This window comes from Hyla sarda, chromosome 13 (assembly GCF_029499605.1).
Source record: "Hyla sarda isolate aHylSar1 chromosome 13, aHylSar1.hap1, whole genome shotgun sequence".
Classification (NCBI taxonomy): domain Eukaryota; kingdom Metazoa; phylum Chordata; class Amphibia; order Anura; family Hylidae; genus Hyla; species Hyla sarda.
This window is the reverse complement of record NC_079201.1, coordinates 49,868,116-49,873,363: the sequence shown is the minus strand read 5'-3', so window position 1 is coordinate 49,873,363 and position 5,248 is coordinate 49,868,116. Positions and strand designations below refer to the sequence as shown.

The following is a 5,248-nucleotide window of genomic DNA, read 5'->3' as shown; positions in this document are numbered from 1 at the left end:
GGGTGGTGCACTGTACCCGAAGATACTGCCATATCGGTTCAATGCATGGGGCGACGGAAGCAAGCTTCGAAATCATCCCCCGTTCTAAAAAATCCGTTTAATATATGGTCCCCAGATAGGGGACGTATCAGATATTAAACTGATAAGAACAGATTTTTAAGTTGCCCTCAGAACTCACTCAGAGTTCCAAAATCTTATGTGAAACTCAATTTTGTGTTCATCATCAGGTAACCCTTTTTTATTTATTTCCAAAATAAAACAAAAACTCAAAACTTCAAATTAAACTACAAAATCATGCCTTTTCTCCCAGCAAAAACCGCTAAATAATCAATTAAACCAAATAAAAGACCACCACTCTTCAGACCCTTCCTGATCGGGTCCACCAACCATGGCTCCACTTTATAAGTGACCATGAAGCGTCCCACATCAGCCTTTAGGGACTGTAACACTTTTCCCCTTCTTCAAGGCGGGTATTTACCTTCATTTTTTAGTTTTAACAGATCTTCTATAAATGTCTCCTTTTCTTCACTTGGAGCCTTGTCCAATACTTCTCCCAATTCTCCAGCATACTCAAGGAGAATTTTTTTCCTTGTTCTTCTTCATTTCTTCTTCAGAAAACACTTCTTCCATTTCAGAAACTTTCTTTTCCGCCAAGGAAGCTTTTCTCGCCTCCGGCACTATATCTTCTTCCTTTCCTTTTCATTTTTCTTCACCTTTCACCTCTGTACTTATTTTCTTCTCCGGGCAAGCCTGAAAGAAATGCCCAGTTTTTCCGCAAACCCTGCAGGTTTTGTTCTGGCCACATTCTGAAAAAGAATGGCCCTCCTTTAAACATTTAGTACAAATTTTCTTCTCACATGCTTCGTGGCCGTACTCCTTGCAATTTTTGCAGAAGATTCTCATACCAGGGAAAAACAAGTCCACAGTAGCCTTAGCGACCTTAAAACGGGCCGGCGGGAACAACAATTTTCCAGGTCTTCCTCCATCTTCTTTAAGTTTACACATATACTTCCACTTTCCAGTCCACAGGTTATGTTGGTTTAAGACTTTTCCTCTCTTCCACCTTGTCGCAGTATTGTTGGAGAAAGAGCTTGATGTCCCCCTCCCTCACATACGGCGAGTACATTTTCACAGTGAACAATTTAGAATTGTCCGCGAAATGTTCCACAATTTTAATTCAGTCTCTCTTTGGATGGTTCTTAGTCTTCTCTGCGATCTCCATTAAAGTTCCATACGAAGATTTACTTGCAAAGGTCACGTCATAGACTCCTCGCTTCGGATAGTCGATGACTGTCAGAATCTCCGATCTAGGTACATGGAAAAGCCCGAACAGCAACTCCACGACCAGAAAGTCCAAATCCTTTTGCTGTCTTACATCCTCCTCCATGATAAAACGGACAGCGTTTTGGGTCCGAGCGAACTCTGGAATTCCCGCCATGCTGTACCACTGCCGAAAAATCCTCCGAACCTCCCCTTGCAACCAAGCAACGTGGTGATCGCCTCTCGTTTCCCAGGGAGTAAGCCGTAACCCCAAAAGCAGCAAGGGGGCGAAGCTTTACCTTATAGACAGAGCGATCCCCCAACGCCAAGGCACGGGTACCCCGGGAACCTTCCAGCCAGACCAAACAAGCAGATTTATTTTTTTAAGTTGGCTACCCCTTAATGGGGTGACTTTATTGAAAAAATATCAATTTTACATCAAATCAATAAAAAAAAACAATAATACATTACAAATAAATACAATAAAATGGGCACTTGGTGGCTTTACAATATAGAGCTCCATTCTTTTTGTAACCATTTTCTTGATAAAACTGGGAATCTTTTTTATCCAATAAAAAATACTGCTACATTTCATAAAAACAGATAGCTAAAACATCATTCACAGATAAAAGTTCATGTTTGATTAATAAAATATTCCTGGCTTTCCATAGAGCAGCTTTTACACAGTTTATGATCTTCCATGCCATAATTTCTTGAGTCCTTGTTGGGCATTCCAGACAACCATAGAAAACTGCTGCAATGTTCATTTCCTTTATTACTATTATCTGTCTTGCCAGAAGGAGTATTTTAGTCCATATAGCTTGTGAATAAAAACAAGTCCATAAAAAATGGTGTACGGTCTCTTCTTCCTGGCAGCTCTCCCTCGGGCAGATTGCAGTGTGGGCCATCCTTCTTCGGTGCTGGAATGCCCGGCATAGAAGACATTCGTGTACGCTGCTCCAAGCCAGGTCCTTCTGCGAATTTAAAAGATAGTTAATGTTTTTAATATTTTCCAAATATTTTTTCATTTTTGCTCGTAAATTTTTTTTATGGGAGTGATAAAACAACATTCTTTTAATTCTTTAAGCAATTTTTTTTTGCTGTTGCTCAACTCTTGAATGCTTTTCCTCTTTAAGTTGTAACGGTTTAAAATTTTCTCTAAAATCACGTACTGTGGTGGCAAATTCAAAGAATAGGGACAACTTAAAACTGTGGAAAAACCCCCATTCCTCCTCATAAAATAACCAGTGTTAAAACGAACAAATTAAGACCAGTAATTATCTTTAAAAACAGTAATAAAACTTTGATGCAGAAAATGCAGAAAAATTTGATTAAAAGGAAAGCTTTAAAATCTGGAAAGTCCTTATCACCCCTGGAGCTAGGTTTAATAACAATTTCTCTCTTTAGCTTTTTTTTCACTCCTAGAACTCCAAAAGAAAGTAAAACAAGCTTTATTAATCTTATTAAAAGTCTTTCTGGGGGGTGGGAATACCATACTCGGATACAATAAAATGGGTAAAAAGGCACCATTTTTGTAATTAAAACTTTCCCTTCCGTGGATAATTTCCGCATATTCCACATACATATCTTTTGGTTGATTTTTTGAGCCACCAAGTCCCAGCTTTTAAAACCAGTATTAGACTCATCAAAGGAGACACCTAAAATCTGCACCGACTCAGACTCAGGAACGGGCACATCTTTTAAAAGCATTCCGCCTATATTTAAAATATTACTTTTATTAAAATTAACTTTAAAACCTGATGCGCAACAATAATACTGTATTTGCTTAAATGTTTTTTGAAGGGATGGGGCATCCCTGCCAAACACCGCCACGTCATCCATGTACCCCACTACCTTCGCCTCTAGTCCCCCCCCTCCTGGCAGGGGGACTCCGTGGATCTGTTTGTCTTTCCTTATTGCACATAAAAGAGGCTCCAGTGTGCAAATGAAGAGTACTGGGGACAAGGGACACCCCTGCTTCCCTCCGGAGTTTAAAACCATGTCCTGAGTCTTAAAACCATTTACTAAAATCTTACTTGTGCAGTTGTCATAAAAAGCTTTAAGAGACAATAAAAAGGCCTCAGGTATACCCATTTTTTCTAAAACCTTAAAAAGATAAAAATGCGATACCCTGTCAAATGCTTTTTCAAAATCTATGAATAAAATACTTAATTAGCGATACCAAAACAAGAAAAGGAAAATTATGTCCAGTTTTTGAGTTCAGACCTGTCTCTCTTTTTGAATAACAGGGAGACATCACCTTTCTTCCATGAGCCTGGGAGGATCTTAGACCTAAAAACCTCTGTAAAAAGGGAGAACAAATCTTCTTTTAAAATACCATAAAAATTAACATAAAACTCAACGGGTATACCATCCGGTCCCACCTGTTTTAAAACTTTTAACAGTCTCGAAAACCTCCTGCTCCGAAATTTCCTGCAATAAAAAAGATTGTGAGACAGGATCAAAAAAAATTGGTGATCTCCTTTAATGAGTCATTCATAAAACTTTCATCAATATTTTTAACATTAAAAAGATCCGCATAAAATTCTTGCACCTTTTTTAAAATGCCCTGTATATCTTGCACCTTTTTTAAAATGCCCTCTATATCATTCTCACCTTCAACATTTTCAATTAGCACTTTTTTTTATCTGTTATTTTCTTTAAAAAAATACCTGGAGCAGGTTTCATTTTCTTCCAGATGTTTAATTCTGGATCTAAAAATTATTTATTTTCCTTGCTGCTCCAGGCATTGGGCAATTTCTTTTTTCAGATCAATAATTTATTTTTCTACTTCTATGCCATGTGCTCTGAATTTATACAGGGTCTGCAGACGAGTATTTAAAAAAGCATTACATTCATGTTTTTCTTTAGCCTTTTTTAACCCCAACACCAATAAAAAAATCTTTTATTTTCCTTTTCATTTTTTCCCACCACACACTGATGGGGATGTTGGGGTTTTTATAATGTCTGCATTTCTTGTAAAAAGTGATAAAATCAGATAAAACCTGCGGATCTTCTAAAAGGGACACGTTTAACTGCCAGGCATTACTACCGCTTCTCCGTTTAAAATCACTTTTAACCTTAAAATATAATAATTTATGATCGGAAAACACATTAGTAAAAAGCTTACACATAAAAGGCAGTAGTTTATAAGAACAGAAGATAAAATCGATCCTGGAGCTGCAATTTGCGTTGCTCCAGGTCACGCAATCCTCTTCTGGAATATTTTCATTAGTTTTTTTTAAAAACATCAATGAGTTTAAAATCTAAAATTAAATTCTTTAACATAGAAGATATTTTATCATAATTCCTACTCACTGCATTTGAGAAACGGTGCTCCCCCTTAAAATACAATTAAAATCACCTGCTAAAACAAGAGGATCGGAATTGTTAATAAAAAGGGGTAAAATCTCTAGCATGTCTGCTCTTTCATTTTTATCAGGAGAACCATAAAAATTTAAAAACTGCCATCTAAAACTATCAATAAAAACGTTCCCTTTAAAAAGTATGGCGACCCCTGCTGATCTGGACTCGTTGGATCCAGACCAAATCGATGGACCGTACACCCAATCTTTTTCGTACTTCTTATAATTCATACTATGTGGGATGTCGCACTCCTGCAGGAAAAACACGGAAGCAGCAAATAATGATAGATAGTTAAAAAGGGCAACCCTTCTCGCTCTTGCATAAATACTTCTTACCTTCAAGGACAGACCAGACAACTCAGCCATTGGAATGGAAAGATGATGTGCTTATTCCATATCGAGGTCTGAGTCCGATCCCTCATACCCCCCCACATCCGACTCAACAGTATACATAGATGACACAGGAGAGGAGGCAGCATCGCTGAGCTGACCCCCCATAGACACTACTGAGGCATAGCTGATTTCGGGCATCCTGACAACCAGGGCTCCAGCATTGTAGGTACCTTCCACCACCTCTTGTCCCTCCATAGGGCTCGGGTGTGCGCTTCTCTCGGTTTCAGGTA

General features: G+C 38.3%; 1 non-coding gene across 1 annotated transcript; it reads right to left on the bottom strand.

Annotated features, from left to right (window-relative positions):
* On the bottom strand, positions 1-186 carry LOC130297842 (U2 spliceosomal RNA). The gene has a single exon (XR_008849708.1). It is a non-coding gene; the product is annotated as a U2 spliceosomal RNA (small nuclear RNA).
* Positions 187-5,248: the final 5,062 nt, after the last annotated feature.